This window comes from Bos grunniens, chromosome 17, assembly GCF_055505025.1.
Source record: "Bos grunniens cultivar Pamir isolate PY7600 chromosome 17, Bosgru_T2T1.0, whole genome shotgun sequence".
NCBI lineage: Eukaryota > Metazoa > Chordata > Mammalia > Artiodactyla > Bovidae > Bos > Bos grunniens.
The window spans coordinates 69,215,129-69,239,981 of NC_141181.1; the positions used below are offsets into that span (position 1 = coordinate 69,215,129).

At 43.5% G+C, this 24,853-nt stretch overlaps 1 protein-coding gene across 33 annotated transcripts in view; it reads left to right on the forward strand.

The window, feature by feature from the left end:
• The first annotated feature begins 11,613 nt into the window (after window positions 1-11,613).
• MTMR3 (myotubularin related protein 3) overlaps window positions 11,614-24,853 on the forward strand; it is a 133,749-nt gene continuing 120,509 nt past the window's right edge. For 26 of the 33 annotated variants that reach the window (XR_015144754.1, XR_015144755.1, XR_015144757.1 and 23 more), the window contains exon 1: window positions 13,889-14,046. The gene's annotated coding sequence lies outside the window, so the exon portion shown is untranslated. Of the gene's footprint in view, window positions 11,751-13,888; window positions 14,047-14,232; window positions 14,399-14,567; window positions 14,634-16,654; window positions 16,729-24,853 lie in introns of those variants that run through there. The other 7 variants (XM_086348658.1, XM_086348664.1, XM_086348668.1 and 4 more) reach the window with 5 other exon arrangements.

A 24,853-nucleotide genomic window follows, 5' to 3' on the forward strand; every position in this document is an offset into this window, starting at 1 on the left:
CCACCACATTTATTTTGAGATAATTGCAGATTCACATGCAGTTGTAAGAAATGGCCCCTTGTCTTTTGCCAATTTTCCCTATATAATTATAGTGCCATATCTCAACCAGGAAATCAACATTGATATAGTCCACCCACTTATCTGAATTTCATGTTTTACATGCATTCGTGTGTGTGTGTGTCAGTTCAGTTCAGTTCAGTTGCTCAGTCGTGTCCGACTCTTTGCGACTCCGTGAATTGCAGCATGCCAGGCCTACCTGTTCATCACCAACTCCCAGAGTTTACCCAAACTCACGTCCGTCGAGTCAGTGATGCCATCCAGCCATCTCATCCTCTGTCGTCCCCTTCTCTTCCTGCCCCCAATCCCTCCCAGCATCAGGGTCTTTTCCAGTGAGTCAACTCTTTGCATGAGGTGGCCAAAGTATTGGAGTTTCAGCTTTAGCATCATTCCTTCCAAAGAACACCCAGGGCTGATCTCCTTCAGAATGGACTGGTTGGATCTCCTTGCAGTCCAAGGGACTCTCAAGAGTCTTCTCCAGCACCACAGTTCAAAAGCATCAGTTCTTCAGCGCTCAGCTTTCTTTATAGTCCAACTCTCACATCCATACATGACTATCCATACATAGCCTTGACTAGACGGATCTTTGTTGGCAAAGTAACGTCTCTGCTTTTTAATATGCTGTCTAGGTTGGTCATAACTTTCCTTCCAAGGAGTAAGCGTCTGTGTAGATTTGTTTGATTACCATTACCGTCAAGATATAGAAGAGTGGAACTTGGTGGTATAGTGGCTACGATTCTGTGCTCCCAAAGCAGGAGGCCGGGGTTTGATCCCTGCTCAGGGAACTAGATCCTGCATGGCACAAAGAAGATCAAAGATTCTCAACTAAAGATCCTGCTTGCTACAATCATGACCCAGTGCAGCCAAATAAATAAATAAAATAAATATTAAAAACATTTTCTTAAATAATTTTTTGTTTCCCTAACCCCTGCCAACCACTAATGTATTCTCCATTTCTAGAATTTTGTTACTGCAAGAATATATATATAAATATATATATACATATATATATATATGTATATATATATGTAAGTAAGTAGCCTTTTAAGGTTGGCTTTTTTCACCCAGCATTATTCCCTTGACATCCCATGAAGTTGTTGCAGGTGTCAATAGCTCCTCCCTTTTTTTATTACTAAATAGTATTCCATGGTATGGATATGCCAAAGTTTGTTTTACATTCAGCCGCTGAAGGACACTTGGCTTGTTTCCAGTTTGGATCTACTGTGAATAAAGCTGTTATGGACAATCAAGTAGAGGTTTTTGTGTGAACATAAGTTTTCAGTTCTCTACAATAAATGCCCAAGAACACATCTGCGGGGTATTGGTAAGTGTACACATGGTTTTGTAAGAAATTGCCATACTTTTTTCCCAGAGTGACTATGATTTTACACTCCCACCAGCAGTGTGTAAGTGATACAGTCCCTCTGCTTCCTCACCACCCCTTGGTGTTATTGTTATTTTTTATTTTAGCCATTCTGGTGGGTTTATTGTTATACCTTATATGGTTTCAATTTGCATTTCCGTAATGACTAACAACGTTGGACATCTTTTCACGTGCTTATTTGCCATCTGTGTACTCTCTTCAGTGAAGTGTCTGTTCATGTCCTTAGCCCATTTTCTAATTGAAGTATTTGATTTTTGCTGCTGAGTTGTTGGTTTTTTTTTTTGCCGTGCCATGTGGCATGTGGGATCTTAGTTCCTGGACCGGGAAGTAACCAGAGCCCCTGCAGTGAGACCACAGAGTCTTAAGCGCTGGACCACCGGAGAAGTCCCAGCGTCTTTCACAGAGTCTAAGGTTTTAGTTCTGAGGTGGTCCAACTTATCAGCTTTTCATATCATGCATGGTGTGTCATGATGCTTGGGGTGTCAAGTCTAAAAAACATTTTGCCTAACCCTAGATCTCTTTTTTTTTTTGTAAAAATTTTATGGTCTTGTATGTTATATTTAAATCCTTGATCAAATTTGAGTTAATTTTTATATATGGTGTATGGCTTAGGTCAATGTTCTTTTTTTTTGTCTATGGATGCCCAATTGCTCCAGCAACATTTGTTTCAAAGACTATGTTTCTCCTACTGAATTGCTTTTATACCTCTGGTAAGAATCAGTTGGGTGTATCTGATGGATCTGTTTCTGAGCCAAGAACCCAAAACAATTTTTAAAATATTTATGTATTTATTTGGCTGTGCCGGGTCTTCCATCTTTGTCATACTATGTGGGATCTTATTTAGCTGTGGCATGTGGGATCTAGTTCCCTGAATCAGGGATCAAACCCAGGTCCCCTGCAACGGGAGTGTGGAATCTTAGCCACTGGCCCAACAGGGAAGTCCCTCCATCAATACATTTAAAAGGGTTGGTCAAAGAAAGGAAAAAAGATAAAAGGAGAGAATATACCACAGAGATGTATGTGGTTTACAAAGCCTAAGATATTTTCAATCTGGTCCTTTTCAGAAAAAGTTTGCTGGCTCCTGTTGTAGAGGATAAAACTGAGGCTCAAACAAGGGGAGGACGTCATATACTTGAGGTCACACAACAAGGAAATGGTCGAGCTATCCATCCATTCATCCATCCAAAATGTAGAGATTGGACTTCCTTATATGTGAGGACAAAACACTACACGAGCATGAGATAGTTAATGCAGCATTTCCCATAGAGAATTCCAGGGCACCTAGCTCCCAGAAACAGGGAAACATGTCCTCAGCTCAAAAGAGTTCTGGAAACTCTGAAAACTCCATAATAATCTCTTCTTAAAAGACCGGTATGTATATCAGCATATCAAGGCCCTGAAAAGTTCTGCAGTAAAGAAAATGACCTGGCTACCTTTGTTGAACTCAGCATGTCCCAAATTTATTCAGTTGAGAAACTTTGGTTTTGTTCCGTTTACTTTGATGATAGCTACATACTACCATTTCTCAGAAACACTTGGGAAATTCAGAAGCTAAAGGCCAATCACTTGAGGTTGACAGCTGACCTGGACACAGTAAGTCACCCAGCCTCACTGGTGGAAAGCAAAGATTCATTCTAGCTGCACCTCTGATCTTCTGTTTTCTGCCTTTAGAATCACATTTCCCAGAGAGGTGTTCGCTGGCAATCTTCCATGCTGTTGGACTAGGGGTGCAGGGTGATTTTTTTTTCTCTCTGATTGGTTATAAGTCTGTAATTTCCCTGTAAGACCAAGACCCCCAGATCACACTGGCTGGCCTTTTATGCCGTGTATGCCCTGATGAAGAAGGATGGAGTGGGTCATGTCCTGGAAGACTCAACCTTAAAAAGTCAAGAATGTAGGCCTCGGAGAGACAGATGGCATACATCCAATGAAAGGGTTTGTGAGCATCCAGAGACTTGTTGGAACAGGGTTGATTATTTCCTAGAGGTGCTGATGAAGGAATTTGTAATATCAAAAGAATTCAACCATTAAGGAATCTAGTCTGCAATCTGTTATTAACACAACATGAAGTCATAGAGCTTCGGCATGATTTTAATCTTAAAAGGGTAAGCCTGCCACACAGAAAGATGCCCAAATAAACCTATACTTGCTCCAGTCGGGTGGTTCAGCGAACAGGTTGGCCCTCTTTTGCCTCTGGGTCTTTGTATGTGCTGTTCCCTGTTCCCGAGCCATCCTTTCTCTTGACTTTCACCCAATTAATTCCTTCCTTTCTTTCCAGTCTCTGTATCAGTGTTACCTGGACTCCCGTAAGAGTGGGGTGGGTTCTCTACTTAACTGCTACTGTAAATCCTGTATCTTCTCCATCAGAGTACTTATTTGCATTCTGTTGACTTTGTTGTGTCAATCAGACTATCTAAGTCCCTGGAGAGCAGGGACTGGTTTTGTCTTGTTCAGTGTTGCATCTGCAGAGCTTGGCATCATGCTAGACAAAGGGGGTACTCAACAAGCATTGCTAACAAACAAGAAGATCCGCTGTGAGGACTTCCCTGGTGGTCCGGTGGTGAGACTGTGCTTCCAACATAAGGAGCACAGGTTCGGTCCCTGCTTGGGGAACTAAAATCCTGCACGCCATGAGAGCCGCCAAAGTAAAAAAAAAAAAAGATTGAATGTGTATACTTTTTGCTTCTCAGACACATTGGATAAACTGAGGCAGCTTGGCAGACTCTTTAGCAAGTCTGGGAATGGAACCGAGATTTTTTGACACCGGGTGAGAGATTCTTTTTCATACCCTTAGACCACTTCTTAAATAACTTAATTCCTTTCCAGCAGAGCTTTTGCAGCCTTATTCTCGTCTTTCTTGTCATCACCTTGGAGGCGAAGACTGTTTCGGAGAATTATTTTGCAACAGATGAGATCTCGGGGCAGAGGAAAATTTATCTAACTCTCAGGGGTAGGAGAAATGTGTGTCTTTTGGACCTTGAATTTAAATGAGCCAGCAAATCCCTGCTAATTCTCTTCCCTTGCTGGGTCCCGTCTGCTTCATTCTCAACAAAGGAGAAACCCAGCCTGTGTCACCCATGATTTATGCGCTGCTGTTTGCTCTCTTCCCCTAGAACATTAAACACCCTGAGCAGAGGGGGAAGAAGAGGTAATCTCAGGATGCCTGGCTGTCAAAGAATGTTTAGGGGCAGGCTCTCTGCTCTGGTGGGAAGTGGGAGGAGGCTGAAATGTTAGGGATAAAAGAAAAGACCAATGGGGCTTTTACATAAAAGGAACAAGGGAGTCTCTGTTTGCTCCAACCTTTGCGAAAACCATTGGCCTCTGAGCTGAGAGACCTGGGTACTTGATTTACTTGTTTACCAAGTGCCTTTGGGGAAGACTTGCCTCTCCCTGGGTCTCAGTTTCCCCAGCTGGCAAAGGAAGGCCTGCCTAGCTTGAGCTCCCACAGCCTCAGGAAGCTGGGGCGAGCTGATGTTTGTTGCGTGGAGAGAGGCGTACGGGCAGCTCCGTGGTTAACCACATGGACCCCTGCTCCCCCTCTCTCTGGCTCTGTGGCTCTGGGCGAGCTCCTCAACTCTCAGAGCCTCATGTGCGTGATGGGGTTGATCTCCTGGCGCTTCCTCGTTGGGTTGCTGACAGCTAGAGCTCCCCGCAGGACTGACAGGGAGCCAGCATTTAATAAGGGTCAGCTATTACTGGGACTGTAGCTCCTGAGATGGTCCCTGGCCGTGGTCAGAGTGTCCCTCCACCTGAGTTCCCTGCTTGGGGCCTGTGGCTGGTGGGGGCAGGGCCTCCCTGGCAGCACTTGGAAACTCTGGGCAGAAGGGAGGAGGAGCTATTTTCAGTGGATTCTGGTTCTATTTGTGGCTTTGAGTTGGCCCAAGCTGCGGGGAAGCTTTGGGCAGAGCAAGCCGGGCACTGAGGGAGGTGTGTCATCTTACAGCTGAGATGGTAGGGAGAGGAGGAGGGATGAAGAGGAGACAGAGGGAAGGTGCCCCTCCTCTCCTATGGTTCCCTCCCCAACGCCCCCTTCTATCTTCTCCTTGCCAGTTTCATCTTCTCCTTGCCAATTTCACCTTCTCTGCCTTCCCTGGGGGGAATTTAGAAGGGGCAATTTGCCTTTCTTTTCAAGGTGGATTTAGTTAGTAACACGGAGCAATCCATCAATCTGGTTAACACAGTGTTCCTCACCAGCCGCATTGATTTTCTTAGGCTGAAGTGGGATTCACATCCCCAGCAGAATTGTGCGGTATTTATTAAAACCTAAGTGGTGTCTATGCTACCAAACATCTAAATCATTCATCAGAGTGTAGAGAAAGCACTCTCATTTCCCCATTGGACCCTGGGGCATTACCTGTTGACACCACTTCCCACTCTCCTCCCAGCAGGCTTTTTAACCTCTCTGGGCCTCAGTCCCCTCATTTGTGAAATTAATGGGGTGGGGGAGCACAGGAGGGGCTTGGCAGGGAGACTTGGAGCTCTTGAATCCTTTCCAGCTGCACTTCTGTGATTCTCTGAAGCCATAATTAAACAAGGAGAAGCTGAATCCTTTAATCAGAGGATGGTTGGTAGGACTGGGAGGCTCCACAGAGAGGGTGACATGCTACTCTGTCATTTTCTGGATGAGAAAACTGAGGCCCTGAGGGTGGGGTCAGGTCAGACAGTGAGTCAGTGGCTCAGCTGGGTCAGGAATCCAGGCCTCTGACTTCCTGTTGCAGCAGGCCTTCCCAGCACTGCACTGCTGGGAGGAGGACTGGAAGCACATCAATGCACCTGCTCATTTATTTAACTCCCACCATAATTCATTTTCCATATGACATCACCCACATGGTAAGGTATGGTGGCAGGTCTGCCCTCGTTAAAAACTGTATCACTATTTCAGTGTTTCCCAACGACCAGTCATTTGCGTGCTATCCTCATGAATTTTTTTACATCATCAGATTTGATTAATATATATGTTGCATTTTTCTTTCTCTTTTTCCTTCAATACTTGTTTATTTGGCTGTGCCAGGTCTTCCCTCACTGGCTCAGAAGTTGAGGCCTGAGGGCTAAGTTGCCTCTTGTGGCATGTGAGACCCGATTTCCCTGACCAGGGACTGAACCTGAGTCCCTTGCATTGCAAGGTAGATTCTTATCCACAGGACCACCAGGAATGTCCCTACATTTTTCTTTAAATCAGTTCCTCACTTTACATAAACAAACTTAGCCTCATCCTAAGCAAAGATACCTGTTATACTGAGTTTGATCTGCTATGTTTTCCCACATATATATTGAACATAACTATTTAAGTTAAAAAATTCATGTACCGACTAAAGATGTCTTTGCAGTTGAGAAATCCCAATGAAAATGGCAGTGATTCTCAACCTTGTTGGTTTCCTTAAAAATTATTGAGGACCCTGGGACTTCCCTGGTGGTCCAGTGGCTAAGACTCTGTGCCCCCAGTGCAGGGGCCCCGGGTTTGACCCCTGGTCTAGGGAGCTAGATCCCATATGTAGCAACTACAGATTGAGCATTCTGTGTGCCACAGCTAAGACCTGGCACAGCCAAATAAATAAATAATATTAAAAAAATTATTGAGGACCTTGAATAGCTTTAGTTATGGTTATGTCAATTGATATTTACCTTGTTAAGAATTAAAACTGACAAGATACTAAATTACTTGTCATTTATTAAAAGATACATGATTTAAAATAGTATTAAAAACCCAAGACATGGTAATATAAATTACACATTTTCATTAAAAACTACTCTGTGTTCCAGAATGAAAAATTTAGTGAGGAGAATGGCATTGCTTTACACATTTGCAGGTCTTATTAAGGTTTGACTTAAGAGAGGAATTCTATATTCTCCTATCTGCTTCTGCATTCAGTCTATGTCAGTTTGTTTTTGTTGAAATACATGAAGACTGTCCCGTCTCATAGAGTTCAGACAGTTGTGGATATTCTTTTTTTGATACTACACTAAAACTTGAGGTAGTTTCTTAAAGTTTGGTTGCATAAATTCATTTGAATGAAACTTTTATACTCAGTCACACTAAACTCTATTGGTTTGTCCTGTACTTTGAATAGATCTTTTATTCATGCATGATTGGGTAACATTATGCATTGGTCATTTGGAAAATATTGGTTCACTGGGTTATGCAGCTCTTCCAAGTGTAGGCATAGTTTATTATGCAATATCAAAAGTTCACTTTTGTTAATATTACTACCCATCTAAGCAGAAAAGACATTAGGACATCAAGTACATTGTGGGACTTTGAAGTTTTCCAAAATTCCAAGGAAGCTCCAGTTTTATCACTGACAACAAATATCATCAACTATTTTACTTAACGGGACAAACCCATTTCAAACATTTTTGAGAAAACGTTTGCCAAATATCCAAGTCTGAATAACTGTATTTCGCATGTTTGACCATTCCTTTCACATAAAGTGAAAGTCACTCAGTTGTGTCTGACTCTTTGTGACCCCATGGACTATATAGTCCACAGAATTCTCCAGGCCAGAATACTGGAGTGGGTAGCCATTCCCTTCTCCAGGAGATCGTCCCAACCCAGGGATTGAATCCAGGTCTCCTGCATTGCAGGCAGATTCTTTACCAGCTGAGCCATCAGGGAAGCACAAGAATACCGGAGTGGGTAGCCTATCCCTTCTCCAGTGGCTCTTCCCAACCCAGGAATCGAACCGTGGTCTCCTGCATTGCAGGTGGATTCTTTACCAACTGATCTACTAGGGAAGCCAGCCTTTCTCATAAAGTAAAAGTAATTTGCTTTTTAAAAAAATCTTTCTTTTTCCCCCTAACAAAGGCTAGATCAGTGCAACTCATTGCAGAAGTGCTTTCCATTGAGACAACCATCCTACTTCTGCACCTAGCAAAAGTGCTTTATGTGTGGGAATTAACAGCTTAAGTGATATGGAGTTCCATTCTGGAGTGATGTAAAGTGTTTCAGAACTGAATAGTGGTGGCAGCTGCACAATATTGTGAATGTACTAAATGCCACTAAACTGTTCACTTTAAAATGTTTTTTACGTTACATGAATTTCACCTCAAAAAGAAAGTGAAAAAAGGTGCTTTGTACATAATTTTTATTCATCATAATGTTAAAAAGACTTGTAGTCAAAGGTCTAGAGTTAATAATATTGACGTTTTGTTTTTGTGCTTTTTTTAACTGCTTTGTCAAGCACATTCTTGAAATCGGTATTTTGTTTACTATCAGTGTTTACAGTTCACCACCAGTACATTCATGAACAATATGATGGCAACCAGTATAAATGGTGTCACTATCTTAAATTGTGCCAGCAATTTTACCACCTCTGCTTTTGCACCATCAGTGCATATGTCAACATGGTATAAAAGGTAAATGAGTTCTTAGCTTTATTATGAAAACAGTTTTAACCCATCTGGGTCCCTGAACAAGTTTCAGGGCTCCTGAGAACCCATGGACCACACTTGGAGAACCACTGATCTATGCTGAATTAGAGTTGAGCTGAGAATCCCAGGGATGGGGGAGCCTGGTGGGCTGCCGTCTATGGGGTCACACAGAGTTGGACATGACTGAAGTGACTTAGCAGCAGCAGCAGCAATAGCTGGGTATGGAAGCCAATGAGATGCTGAAGGGTTACTGAGAGTTTGGGGATAATCTTCTCAAAGCGCTCACTGAAGGGGAAGTGACTTTTATCATTAAGCAGCAGGACCTAGCGTTGGGAAGGCTACATTTTAGGGGGTTGAGGGATTTCTGCTTTCCAGGGACCCTGTGTGACCCCAGGAAGCCTCCATCAATCAATCTTTCCATCTGTTCTTAGACTACTTCAAAGAGTCACTGAGCAGCTGGAAGAACATTTTCAGCTTTAAAGATAGCAGCGGGGAAAAGAGGCTGAAAGGGTAGCAGGAGGAGGGGAGGAAGGTCAGGTGGGGTAGCAGGGGCCTCACAGGGGAAATAGGGCAGTGAAAAGCTGTAACTGAGCCTGGATCGACTTTCTCTTTTCTTGAATTAACCTCACAAAGTATTGTCAGCTGAAGCCCACAAGAAATCCCACCCATTTGTTTGGCTTTTCATAAGTTACAAAGTTTTCAACGTTATTACTTTAAAGAATCCTTACACACCAAGTGAGGTGAGCAAAATGATGATTGTGATCCCATGGAGCTGATGAGAAAACCGAGGCAAAGAAAAAGGAAGCTAGAAACAAGTATACAGAAGCACCAAGATTCAAATGTAAGTCCTTAGACTCAGAGCAGCTTCCTTTCTATTGTTTCTTCTTAGGCTCTACTCCTTGAAGTGTTTTTTCAAGGCCACACAGCAGTTTTCTCTTTTTCATTTGGAGACAATTTACTGAGGTCTGCTGCCTTAACAGTAACAAGGTGGGTGGTAGTGGAAATAAGGTGAAGAATGGAGTTTAAAAGCACACTCTAGAATCAAATTGTCAGAGTTCAAATCCTGATTTATACCTCCTCATGTGTTCCAGAAAAGCATCTATTTCTGCTTTATTGACTATGCCAAAGCCTTTGACTGTGTGGATCACAATAAACTGTGGAAAATTCTGAAAGAGATGGGAATACCAGGCCACCCGATCTGCCTCTTGAGAAATTTGTATGCAGGTCAGGAAGCAACAGTTAGAACTGGACATGGAACAACAGACTGGTTCCAAATAGGAAAAGGAGTACGTCAAGGCTGTATATTGTCACCCTGTTTATTTAACTTCTCTGCAGAGTACATCATGAGAAACGCTAGACTGGAAGAAACACAAGCTGGAATCAAGATTGCCGGGAGAAATATCAATAACCTCAGATATGCAGATGACACCATCCTTATGGCAGAAAGTGAAGAGGAACTAAAAAGCCTCTTGATGAAAGTGAAAGTGGAGAGTGAAAAAGTTGGCTTAAAGCTCAACATTCAGAAAACAAAGATCATGGCATCCGGTCCCATCACTTCATGGGAAATAGATGGGGAAACAGTGGAAACAGTATCAGACTTTATTTTTCTGGGCTCCAAAATCACTGCAGATGGTGACTGCACCCATGAAATTAAAAGACGCTTACTCCTTGGAAGGAAAGTTATGACCAACCTAGATAGCATATTGAAAAGCAGAGACATTACTTTGCCAACAAAGGCCCATCTAGTCAAGGCTGTGGTTTTTCCAGTGGTCATGTATGGACGTGAGAGTTGGACTGTGAAGAAAGCTGAGCACCGAAGAATTGATGCTTTTGAACTGTGGTGTTGGGAGAAGACTCTTGAGAGTCCCTTGGACTGCAAGGAGACCCAACCAGTCCATTCTGAAGGAGATCAGCCCTGGGATTTCTTTGGAAGGAATGATGCTAACGCTGAAACTCCAGTACTTTGGCCACCTCATGCGAAGGGTTGACTCACTGGAAAAGACTGATGCTGGGAGGGATTGGGGGCAGGAGGAGAAGGGGACGACAGAGGATGAGATGGCTGGATGGCATCACTGACTCGATGGACGTGAGTCTGGGTGAACTCCGGGAGTTGGTGATGGACAGGGAGGCCTGGCGTGCTGCAATTCATGGGGTCGCAAAGAGTCGGACACGACTCAGTGACTGATCTGATCTGATCTGATGTGTAAAAAGGGAGCATAACAATACCTGGTCAGAGCTCTGCTAAGATCACATTAGAGCTACATGTCAAGCATTCATATAGCATGAGCACGTCTTAAGGTTCAATCCATGAGAATGAGGACATGCAAATAGTGACTCAAAGTGCACAAACTTCTCCTACGTCCTGTAGACTAGTTGAGGATTTCTTCCTGCTGCTGCTGCGGCTGCTAAGTCGCTTCAGTCGTGTCTGACTCTGTGTGACCCCATAGACGGCAGCCCACCAGGCTCCCCCGTCCCTGGGATTCTCCAGGCAAGAACACTGGAGTGGGTTGCCATTTCCTTCTCCAGTGCATGAAAGTGAAAAGTGAAAGTGAAGTTGCTCAGTCGTGTCCGACTCTTAGCGACCCCATGGATTGCAGCACGCCAGGCTGCACACGGCGATACTCTTGCCTAAAAACCAGTCCACATGCTATGCCAAAAGTCGGCCCTCTACTTTCCTACTCTTGGCGACTGTGAGATTGGCTGAGTGAATGCTAACACTCTATTGGCTGAGTATTTGCCACAGGCTACCTCATGGGGAGCTAGCCAGCCTGTGGGTGGGCCGTCCTGGAGTCAGGTGCTAGCTTCCATCCAATAAGAGACCACCAGCTGTAGAATCCGAACCTTCAGTCTTGGCCTGAGGGGCGGCCTAGGTAGCAAAACGTATGCTCCCGAGGAATGAACTTGACGGGAACCTTATTTTATTGGACAACAGGAGAAACAGGTGGGAAAAGCAGTTTTTTGTTTGTTCATTAGTTCTTTGTACTTACTATTTCCTCTCTCATTCCTTAAAGGCTATATAGTCATATAACAGGAAAGGGAAAACTGGATAGCAGAAATATAAGTAAAGTTACAGAGTTGAGGCAGGAGGAAAAGTCACTATTAATACATGGATCTGAGGGGCCAACAATAGACCACCATTGAAGTTCACAATTAGCACTGGGCTTTCTGAAAGCCAAGATAAAAAGATACAGGATCATCTGCCTAATACTAATTATCAGAAATGAAGGGCACCTGTATCTGTGAGTCTTGTAGGCAGAGAATATCCTGCTATATCAGTAACAAAGGATATTGTGACCTGCTGCTGCTGCGACGCTTCAGTCGTGTCCGACCCTGTGCGACCCCATAGACAGCAGCCCACCAGGCTCCCCCGTCCCTAGGATTCTCCAGGCAAGAACACGGGAGTGGGTTGCCATTTCCTTCTCCAATGCATGAAAGTGAAAAGTGAAAGGGAAGTCGCTCAGTCGCGTCGGACTCTGTGCGACCCCATGGACTGCAGCCTAGCAGGCTCCTTCATCCATGGGATTTTCCAGGCAAGAGTACTGGAGTGGGGTGCCATTGCCTTCTCCTTGTGACCGTCTAGGCATCAACAATTGGCAGCTGCCTCCCCTAAGCTGCACCTTGATGGGATTCAGGGGGCAAAATCCACAATACTAGGGCCAAAAGTTATGGTGCGTTTTGAAGGAATGATTTCAATGAGCCCAGATGGCTTGCATCTTCCAATACATAAAAAAGTGCTAAATTCATTAACTTGAGATGTCTGCTTTTTTCTTAAATTAACAGTGATCTTACGATGTTCTGACTACCTGATTTTTGGTGTAAAAATTCCTATATATTCGGCTCCTCCCTTACCTCTTTGGAACAGTCCCTCAGAACTATCAGAGAGGTTGACTCTCGGGCTTAAGTCCTTCGTATGTTGGCCAAATGAAGCATAATTCTCAGTTTTAAGGTTGTGCAAAGTTTTTTCTTTTAGCTGACAGAGTAAAGCAAAGCCTTTCCTAGCTTTGAGCTCTTAAATTTCTTACCTGGGATTTTATTTCAGGCAATGATGCCACAAAGTTGGCAGTACAGCTTGGTGGGGAGAGGAGTTTTTGTTATTAGTAGGATTGAGTTTGCTTTTTAAAAATTTTTTAGTGTATCTTATCCTAGACTGCAATTTCTTCAGCTGTAAAATGGTGATAATAACAGTATCTACCCATTTAAGCTGTGAAGATTAAATTGGATGTGTTGTATTGAAATTAGCTATTAATCTGAGAAAATTTCCCGCTGTTTGTCATGACCAGTTCTAGGTGCTGGGGATAAAGTGATGAACAAAACAAAGAAGATCCTTATCTTCAAGTAGCTTTTACTTAAGAATAGGACAGAAAGACAACAAACATTTTTAAAAAAAGGATAAATAATTGCAGAGTGCTGTGGAAAAAACAATACAACAAATGCAAGGATAGATTTCATTTGACGGGATTCAGCCATTTTCCAGAAATGTCAAAGACAAAACGTTAAAATGCTAATCTTACAGGTGAATCTGTTAGGGCCTGAGGGAACTCGGTCCTGGTTTGTAGATTTGTTCTACAAGCTATTGTGTACGCAGAGTCGGACAGGACTGAGCGACTGAACTGAACGTGTTACAAATTTTTCTTTCTTTTTTGCTTGTTTGTTTGAAAAGACTTCTTTTACCTGAGCTTTGGTGGAAGCAGTGTGAAATTGTAGAACCTTGAGCACGCTATATTTACTTGCATCACATTAAATTAGTTTTATTCTGAGCACAATTACAGGTGAAAGATACTACCATTGTTCGAGCATTGTCTTGCCCCTGGCCGTAGAGCTAGGAAAAGATGCCTTGCCCAAAGGTTGACTTCCTCGCCCATTCCCAGATCCTGTTCTGTCTTTTCCAGCTGGAGCGTCCCACCTAACCCCTCGCCCGCCGCGGACGTACGGCTGATGTTTAGCCCCGCCCACCACCGGGGCGTGTCTACCGCCCAGACCACGCCCCTTGCTCCGACCGCCGGCAGAAGGCCGGAGCGTGCGCGCGCGTCCCCGCTCGCGGCCCGGCTCTGCGTCGGGAGCGCGCTCTGTGTGGCTGGTGCCGCCATGTTGTTGTGGTTGTGAGAAGGCGGTGGCGGAGGCGCAGGCGGTCGAGACGCTCCAGCGGCCCAGGCGCTGCCCCCCGCCGGCCCTGGCTGGGCGCCTCGAGGGGTGGCGGAGGCCGTGCCGTGACGGGCCTCGCCATGTTCTGCAGCCCGGTAAGGAAGCCCACCCCCCCCCGTCTGCTCCGGGGGTGAGGAGGAGCTGGAGGAGGGGCCGTCTTCGGCCCCGGCGCCGCGGCTGTCACCCTCTGAGGAGGCGGCGACCCGCGGGGGGCTGGGGATGGCGTGCGTGGCCCGAGGAGGGTGGCCCGGACGGCGGCCACGGCCGCCAGAGGGAGGCACGGGGAGCGGGAGCGCCGCGGCAGGGCTCGGCCCGGACCCTCGGCGCGGGGGAGGCGGGGTCCGGCCGGGGCGGCCTTTCCGGACCCGGTGGGGAAGGGCCCACGGGGACGAGGGGTGTGAGGCGCTACCCGGTAGCGTCCGGGGAGATGCCCGCTGACTTCAGGAGGTGAGCGTGCGGCCCTCACCCCGACCGGGTCCGTGGGCGTCCTCTGTGGCGGGAGGCCGGAGGTCGGGGGCCACGGAGCCCCCGGGGCGAGCGGAGCGGGCCCGGGACTTGTGGGAAGGAGGAGTGGCCGCCTGACTGGAGCAGGGCATCCTCCTGAGCTGGTAGTCCTGGCGTGGGAAGGATGGCTCGGAGGTGCTTGAGAGAACTCAGCACTGGTCAGACTGCCTCACGAAAGGTTAGAGTGATTTCTCAGGCGAAAAATCCTGCCGCTTAGGACCCCCAGGATAGTATTGTTGGTTGTACTTTGGGCTGGAAAACTTGCCTCAGAACAGTAAGGGTGAATTTTATGGCCATTTTAATAAACTCCTCCGGGGTCTGATAACCTTACTTGTGAGTTTTGCACAGGAGCTACTGTGGGGGGTAATGATATCCAGGTGTTGTCTCCAGACTGAGGCCTAAATTCTTACCCGTTTTAGTATCTTGACATACACTTTGTTGTATGACAGTGTCTGCTTTTTTTTTCCCCCACAGCGAGGGAAAAAAGTGGGCTTGCTCTTCCAGTTGAGCTTCACCTTTCGTTTCTCATAATGTGGGCGACGGTGCCATCAAGGCCTGCGTTGAACTGTGCGGGATGATTTTTGTTTTTAGTATAAAATAGTTGGGATTTATAGGTGTAGAGGTGTTGGGGACCTCCCTCTTTCACATCTAAGGCTGTTCCAGTAGGGCCAGAGACAGGATGCATGTTTTTTTTTTTTTTGCTCAGAGACCAAGTGAGGGGCACCAGCGTGTGTTGGTGTCACAGTCTTCCCTTCTAAGGCTTGTGACCTGGGTGGGAAGAAGAGCTTAGAGAATGACACTGTTTGGAGTAAACCCAGTACAGTTTGTGATATTTAACTAAATTTGGAGGGTTCCAGAATTGTAGATTGGCTCCGTATGAAGGCTTCTTTCAGCTCTAATTAACTCCCTTATTTTCAGGTGGCCCAGAGCTGTTCACGTGACCAGTATGCTTCTGTGGCCCCACTTGAAGTTAGTTAATAGCAAGCCATAGGAGAACCCAAGTTTTCCCAGTTTGTAAACCAGGTTTTTCAGTTTGGTGGTTAACTAATTAAATACCAGTTGTCAGAAATAGTATGGACTGCCTGAAATGCTTATTCCAGGCCTCACGCGGGACCTGGTGAATAAAAATCTCTGAGCCTTACAAAGCTCCCTGAGTGATTCTAGTCAGCCAGGTTTCTGAATGTCTGCTTTAAGTCACCTCTGGTATTCCAAAGGATTTCCAGTAATTACAACTCCTGAGAGTGTTTTTAATTGTTTATATAATTTGAGAGGTATGGAAAAGAGGGGAGCCTGAGCATCTCTTAAAATACAGTGGATTTATGTACGGGAAGCACATCGATTGCCAAAAATTATTTGTGCACATCTTCAGGGACATGCTTCATAAAATTAGAGGTATATCCAGAGACATAATGAGCAATCCAGAGGACAGAAGCAGAGAGGGAGAGGCAGAAAGTCTGCTTGTGGGCCACGAAGAGCTCCACTGAAGCTGCTTTCCAACATCACTGTTGCCCCTAAACTGTCTGATTCAGGTTTCTAGTGAAGTGGGGGTAGGGCAGGTGAATTAACAGTCACTTGAGACTAGGGTTGTGAACCAGGAAGGTTTACTGTGGATTGTGAAAAGTTCTTGAAATATGCCTAAGGCCTTGAGGAGTGGCAAAGTCAGTTCTAAAGTCTGATGTAGTTCTGGTTAACACTTTCGGTTGGTAAAGTGGAGTGCTGAGTTACCAAAGGAAGTATTCATATTTCAGAGGGGGTGTGGTAAGGTTTGTTATAAGTTTGGAGGAGTTGGAAGAAAATGTTACAGTCGTAGAGAGCAGTGAAGGAGTTTGGTCAACATCCTGTTAAATCGTAGTGTAGTACTGTTAGGGAAGCACACCCACCTGTCCACTGCAAGAGCCGGAGGCTTTGCATGGTTTTTTTCTTTGGTGTCTGGAGTAGTTATCATAGTTCTGAGCATATACTATGCCCTCAGGTATTTGTTGAGTAAATGGATAATATTGAGGTGGGAAAAAGAACAGTTTTGGTGGTTGATGACAGTGTTTGTTATTAAAAGCTATTTGATAATTTGCATTGAGTTAGAGTCAGATTTTTAGTCCTTGTGGTTTGCCTAAGAGATTCTGTTTTCTAAAGACTGTCATTGGACACTATCCTGTCCCTAGTTTTGGGGTCTTAAATGTGCCTTGGTTTTTTATTTTTTAGATTGTGTTGTTAATTGACTGCTGCTGGGAATGTCACTTCTCTAGACCTCCATTTTCTTACCGTAAAATTAAAAGGTTTGTAATTATTGACCTAAAGTAGTTTCTCCAGCCTGATTTTGCAAATCTTTATTAATTTGTAATTGTTGTTTAGTATTAATCTCATAGGTAGATGAACCTTCTGTTTTGGATTCTGCTTTTGTCCAAAACTGCTCTGGAAATTGCATGCATGTTGCAAGTGTTATGCAGAAACAACATGCTTATGCTGTTGTAATTCACTTAGTGTTGAAATCAAAACGGATTTCACATAGGGAACTTCATAATTGAGTGTGAAGCCACAAGAGTAAGAATGGTTTGGTGCAAGTTTGTGTAATTTCTGTGGTCAGTTGTTTCTTACAGACCACCCAATTCTGTAATTTTCTATGCTAAATTTATATGTAGTTTTATAATCAGTGAAACTTTAGACAAAATATGAGATCAAATCCATACCCAATTGAACTAGGATTCCCAATTTTAGAAGCTACCAGAATTGCTAACATTGTTATTTTTCATTTTAATTTTGTGCTTTTATCTTCACTTTTGCATCTAGAACCTTAACATAACTTTCAAGTTCATATCAGACATTTAAAGTGAAAACCGTTGTAGCATGACAGTGGTTGACTAGTAAGTCCTGAGTTCAAGTCCGGGTTGTGCTTCTCATTAGCTGTGTTTTCTGGCAAACCACGTAAGCCTTCTGAGCTTCAGGTCCCTCATTAGTAAAAGGAAGAAGAGCAACTTCTCTGTGTATTTCACTGTGTCAGTGAGGATGAAATGGAATTGTGTATATGAAGCAGTCTAAAAATGTCAGTGGATGATGATGGAGCCCTATTGTATTAGAATCCTGTTTTCCTGGAAGAGTTGATTTGTGGAGCAGTGGTAAATCTGGTATTTGTTGTCAAGTGCGGAATTTAGTAATATCACTGATAAAGCAACAGAAAAGATTTCTTTTCTGTACTCTTTGCTTGGAAAAACCTTTGAGCAGCATTTGCATCCAGTCTGCCAATAGGAATAGTTAGTGTTTCAAGAAACTTCAGAGGGCCGAGATGTCTTAAATTTGTGCCAAGGTTTGCAGGCTACCCACTCCAGTATTCTGGCCTGGAGAATTCCGTGGACAGTATAGTCCATGGGGTCGAAGAGTCGGACACAACTGAGCGACTGTCACTTCACTTGCCCTTACAGTAGATTGCTGGATTTCACCCATTTTGTTATGTTGGCGTGGTGGTGGAAAGTGATAGGGTCAGGGACTTTGGCACATTCTGTGTAATGTTTTAGGGCTGTGTTTTCTAAATGGCAGGTGGCAACATAATGAAATCAATGTGGTTTCTAAAAGCACATAGAAAATGGTAAAAATAATTATTGATTTGTGAAACTTTTGTTTTATTATACATTACTTATGTTACTATATGTGTACTGTTGCCACATAAAATGTAATTTTATAATTACAGTCCCCCCACCCCGCCAACGCCGCTCTGTGCAACTTTTGGGATCTTAGTTTCCAGACCAGGGATTGAACCAGACCCCTGCAATGAAAGCGCAGAATCCTAATCACTGGATCGCCAAGAAATTCCCAAATGTATTTTTTCTTGAGTTGTAAAACTTGGAAGCAACTGCTTAGGGACACAGTACCCGAGCTTTGCAGTTAGGATGACTATAAAATAGTGAGACATAAAACATATGAAAAATCACAAGAAAATTGTGAAGTTTGGTTAAATTTAAAGCTGTTTTGTTAAGGGTGAAATACTGTGTGTGTGTGTGTTTGCACGCGCGTGCACACGCAGTTACATCCGACTCTTTGACCCTCTGGGCTGCAGCCCACCAGGCTCCTTTGTCTGTGGGATTTTTCCAGGCAAGAATACTGAAGTGGGTTGCTGTTTCCTCCTCCAGGGGATCTTCCCGACCCAGGGATCAAATCCACATCTTCTGCTTGGCAGGCGGATTCTTTACCACTAAGCCACCTGGGAATCCACAAAATACCTCATAGCTTTGTTATAAATTGTTGACTTAATGAACATAGTTAAGACATAAACTTACGCTAATATTCTAACTCTTTTCCCTTAAATGGACTGTCTGGTAATTACAAAGATACTGTCTCATGGTGCGGATTACTACATCCAGCATCATGTTGGTTATATGTCCAGACCTAGATCTGTTACATACCTATTTGTTTCTTCATATGTTTCAGTTCAGTTCAGTCGCACAGTCGTGTCCGACTCTTTGTGACCCTATAAATCACAGCATGCCAGGCCTCCCTGTCCATCACCAACTCCGAGTTCACTCAGACTCACGTCCATCGAGTTGGTGATGCCATCCAGCCATCTCATCCTCTGTCGTCCCCTTTTCCTCCTGTCCCCAATCCCTCCCAGCATCAAAGTCTTTTCCAATGAGTCAGCCCTTTGCATGAGGTGGCCAAAGTACTGGAGTTTCAGCGTTAGCATCAGTCCTTCCAAAGAACACCCAGGAGTGATCTCCTTTAGAATGGACTGGTTGGATCTCCTTGCAGTCCAAGGAACTCTCAAGAGTCTTCTGCAACACCACAGGTCAAAAGCATCCATTCTTCAGCGCTCAGCTTTCTTCACAGTCCATCTCTTACATACCTACATGACCACAGGAAAAACCATAGCCTTGACTAGACGGACCTTTGTTGGCAAAGTAATGTCTCTGCTTTTGAATATGCTATCTAGGTTGGTCATAACTTTCCTTCCAAGGAGTACGCGTCTTTTAATTTCATGGCTGCAGTCACCATCTGCAGTGATTTTGGAGCCCCCCAAAATAAAGTCAGCCACTGTTTCCCCATCTATTTCCCATGAAGTGATGGGACCAGATGCCATGATCTTCGTTTTCTGAATATTGAGCTTTAAGCCAACTTTTTCACTTTCCTCTCTGACTTTCATCAAGAGGCTTTTGAGTTCCTCTTCACTTTGTGCCATAAGAGTGGTATCATCTGCATATCTGAGGTTATTGATATTTCTCCCAATAATCAATCTGGCAATCTTGATTCCAGCTTGTGCTTCTTCCAGCCCAGAGTTTCTCATGATGTACTCTGCATAAAAGTTAAATAAGCAGGGTGACAATATACAGCCTTGACGTACTCCCCTTCCTATTTGGAACCAGTCTGTTGTTCCATGTCCAGTTCTAACTGTTGCTTCCTGACCTGCATACAAATTTCTCAAGAGGCAGATCAGGTGGTCTGGTATTCCCATCTCTTTCAGAATTTTCCACAGTTTATTGTGATCCACACAGTCAAAGGCGTTGACATAGTCAGTAAAGCAGAAATAGATGTTTTTCTGGAACTCTCTTGCTTTTTCGATGATCCAGCGGATGTTGGCAATTTGATCTCTGGTTCCTCTGCCTTTTCTAAAAGCAGCTTGAACATCAGGAAGTTAACAGTTCACGTATTGCTGAAGCCTGGCTTGGAGAATTTTGAGCATTACTTTACTAGCGTGTGAGATGAGTGCAATTGTGCAGTAGTTTGAGCATTCTTTGGCATTGCCTTTCTTTGGGATTGGAATGAAAACTGACCTTTTCCAGTCCTGTGGCCACTGCTGAGTTTTCCAAATTTGCTGGCATATGTTTAGAATGATTTTATTATGAGAGATAGTAGGAAGCTTTCCTGATTTCATTTATGTTCTAAATTTATTTTCTTTAGCTAATGCTTCTGTAATTTAGTTGCAGAAGATACATAAAACTATTTTTCTGAAGTATTCATAGATTGATAATGTGGCAAATGTAAGGAGTTATAATTATATTGATAAATCCTAGCATTTGAAAGAATTGATATAAAGACAGGATGGTTTACTTGAAATAGGGTCATTCTTATTTTTTTGTTCACGCCTCTCATGTTTCTATAAGATAAAACAAATTTATAATTGTAAAGTATTTAGACTGATTACACAAACCACATGGGGCAAAGTAGTGTGTTTATAAAAAGCTTTAGAAGTCTACAGGGCAATAATAAGGAGTTTTAATTTCATTTTAAATTTCAAAATGAAGTTTTTATTTCTGATTATGAAAGCTACAGTACATATTTGTGTGAGTGTGTGTGAAACCTACAAAAAAATGGAGATAATGTAGGAGAATGAAAGAAAGTAGAGCTGATCCCTAATCTCATTTAGATGTAATGTTTGATGTTTTTCTTTTTTACTTATCTACTGAAATACTTAAAGAAGAGCAACTTCCCATGTCCAGTTGATGTTCCCTTAATGGGTATTCAGTATTCTGTGATATGGGTGCAGCATAGTTTACAGCAATTCCCTGTTAATGGACATTTCAATTTTCCCTCATAAAATCATAAAACAGAGCTGTGATGAACTCCTTTGGACTTTTTTTTTTTGGCTGCACCAGATGGCTTGAAGAATCTTAGTTCCCTGACCAGGGATCAAACCCATGTCCCCCGCAGTGGAAGTGAGTAGCCCTAACCACTGTATTGCCAGGGAAGTCTCTTGTTTGAGCTTTTAAAAATACAATTATGCTGCTATTTTCTCAGGCTAAATTCCTAAAAGTGGGCTTATCTGGCAAAGGGTTGTTTTTTAAATTTCAGTATACTCAGGGTATCCTCTAAATAGGGTGCTATTTTAAAGTCTCGGCAACAGTAATATCATTGCTACTGCTGCTGCTGCTAAGTCGCGTCAGTCGTGTCCAACTCTTTGTGACCCCATAGACGTCAGCCCACCAGGCTCCCCCGTCCCTGGGATTCTCCAGGCAAGAACACGGGAGTGGGTTGCCATTTCCTTCTCCAATGCATGAAAGTGAAAAAGTGAAAGTGAAGTCGCTCAGTTGTGTCCGACTCTTAGCGACCCATGGACTGCAGCCTACCAGGCTCCTCCATCCATGGGATTTTCCAGGCAAGAGTACTGGAGTGGGGTGCCATTGCCTTCTTCAGTAATATCATTGTCCGGTTCCAAATATTCTTTCTAGTGATTTACTACCTTTTAGCTTGCCTGGACAATCCCATGGACAGAGGATCCTGGTGGGCTGCAGTCCATGGGGTCGCTAAGAGTCGGACACGAGAGTCGGACACGAGAGTCGGACACGACTGAGCAACTTCACTTTCACTTTTCACTTTCATGCATTGGAGAAGGAAATGGTGGCCCACTCCAGTGTTCTTGCCTGGAGAATCCCAGGGACGGGGGAGCCTGGTGGGCTGCCGTCTACAGGGTCGCACAGAGTCGGACACAACTGAAACGACTTAGCAGCAGCAGCAGCTTGTTGGTGGGAATTTAAAACAGTTTGGAAATACCTTTTCCTTTGTTCTTTTTTCATCATCGGCCCTTACCCTCTACAGCTTAGCTGTGGAAGGAGCAGGTGAAAATGGAAGGGGAATGATAGAGACTACTTAAAAAGTATTGAGCGTTAATCCTCAATCCTTAACTATTTAATTTACAAATAATATATACAGTAACTGGTTATTGTGTGTCTTATATAGAGAAAAAAATTAACGAGGATGAGAATTAAAGTTCAAGTATCTTTCTCCTTTACTGCAGTGGAGCATCTTGGGTACTCCTTGGGTGTACTGTGTTCTACTTTGGATATAACTCCTTTAGACACTTAAGATGTAATGTTGGGCTTTTATGGCCGACTATTTCAGAGCTTTCCCACTAGTTCTGCAGGTGGTCCAGCCTAGTTGGATTATGATAGTCTTCACAGTGGCCTGTGCTATCGAGAGCCATGTCTGCAATAAGGGAAACACAGACCTTGCTCATAAAGCACCAGCTGAGGCGCTTGTCTGTGTCTTTGTTGAGGTGCTTGATTTGAAAAGGGCCAATCATGGGATAGGAAGCAGTCTCAATAAGTAGCCTACTTCTCTTAAAGATGAAGAACTGATATTCTGTAGAGTATATTTTTTAAAGTCTCTGCTTTATGGAAAGCAGTTTGGTTGTAACATTTTTGTTTTCTAAGAGCTTAGGTCTTGGAGACTGAAAAAGATGAATAATTGCTATGTACTAGCTTTCCTTTGCTTGCAAAATACCACAATTAACCTGTCACTCTTTAACTCCATTTGGAAGAGCCTGAGTCAGTAACTTAAAAAATGCTTTCTTGGGCCAAAACTTTCTCTGAGTCCTGGATTAAAAGGTGACTTTTTTTCTTAAAGTTTGAATATGTTCCTGTTTTTAAAAAATTTAAACTTTTTATTTTGTGTTGGAAGATAGCCGATTAACAGTATCGTGGTAGTTTCAAGCGCACAGCACAGTGAGCCAGCCGTTCATATGCGTTCATATGCATGCACCTGTTCTCCCCCAAACGCCCCTCTCGTCCAGGCTGCCCTGTGACACTGGGCAGAATTCTTTGTGCTTAAGTTCATAAATTACTTTTGATTTGCCCCTCTCCTCCCTGCTGCTTAGTTACGAAATCTGGAAATGGTGCTTTTACCCTACAAAAATGAGTCTCCCTCTCTCTTCCTATCATGGGGAGTTTAATTTCAGTAATTTTATATGGATCGGTCATTATTGGAGAAAGATGATATTGAAGTCTTCGAGATTGTGAAAAGACCAACTTGTGATTATTTTTTGCCAGTTAAAAGATAATTTACATTGAAGGTGATTGCTGTATATAGTATTTTTGGAAAAAGGCCAGGTATTCCTTTTTACCTTAGGTAGCATGATTTATAAGGTGTTGTCACAGACATCTTAGATCCTCATAAGGGTTTGAGAGCATCATTTAATCACAGGTAGTATTGTGACTCCTTTGAGGCCACATGCCTCAAAGGAGTGTTTGACATCGTCTTTAAAGACTGTAAGCCTGAAGAAGTAGGTGGTATTTAGTCACTAAGTCATGTCCGACTCTTGCGACCCTGTGGACTGTAGTCTGCCAGGCTCTTCTGTCCATTGGGTTTTCCAGGCAAAAATACTGGAGTGGGTTGCCATTTCCTCCTCTAGGGAATCTTCCCCACACAGGGATGGAACCCTCATCTCCCGCATTGGCAGATGGATTCTTAACCACTGAACCACCCAGGAAGCCTGCAGAAGTAGGTACTGATGGCTGTTCTCCTTCACTCCTCAGCACTTCATGTACTGCCTGGTATAAAGGAAGCTATCAATTTTATGGACTGTTTAAACTCTTACCTATATATTTACACGTGTAAATAAACTATAGTCTTGTGAAACCAACACATCACTTTCTGTAGTTAGATCGTTCCTTCATCTGATGTGCACAGAAAACATTTCTGGGGGAGAGGTCATTAATTTTACATCAGCCTTTCAGATATCCCCTTACTTTCTCTTCAGGATAGATGCATGGTGACAAAAAAGTCTTGATGTAATTCCTTTCATTGTGTGGGTTCCTCCTACTGGCAAGAGTCGTGTGTGTGTGTGTGTGTGTATATGTATGTGTATGTATCTGTATTTATATAGTAGCTTGCTATTTAAAAAGGAAACATACTCAGTTTTTGTGTGTATGATGGTTCTTCAAACATGGACTGCAGGGTTTGCCATAGTGTGAATGAAAAGGAGCAAATATAATTTCTGTCACTTATCTTATTCTCTCCAGTTCCCTGTACCTGTGGTTTGGTTTATTCCGAAAAGGCTGAAAAAAAATTAGTCTTCTGAAGAAGCTAGTATTTTATTTCCCCTTTGATCTGCTGAACTTAAAATCATGTTTCATAAGTGAACTAATATACTTTTATACATAAGAGAGACTCTATAAAGACAAGAATGGAAATACTAATAGTGATTAATTTCTGGCTGGAATAGTGACCATTTTCTGCCTTATGTTCTTCTGTAGTTTTCCAGTTTTCTGTAATGAACATGTGTTACTTTTTTTTTTTTACTATTATAATTAGGGAAAACCTGCTATTTTAAAGTACATTTTAATGTCCTTAGTTTTCATTGGCTGGCTTATGAAGATTTAAATCATAGTCAGCATTAAAGAAATGGGTTGTGGACTTCCTTAGTGGTCCAGTGGTTGAGACTCCACACTTCCACTGAAGGAAGTATGGTGAGGAAGTTCCGCATGCCATGGGGTGTGACCCCCCCCGCCGCAAAAAAAACATCAATCGACTCCAATTCCTAAGGAGAGTGGCAGCTGTAGGAAGCAGTATGGGAAAATGGGGCAGGCAAGCCGATTTGAACTTTCTGACTGTAAATTCCACTGTGGCACTGAGGCAGTCTGGGCTTTGGTCACAGTTAAACACAAGACCTCCACCTGATATTTCCCTTCCTAATGAGCTGAT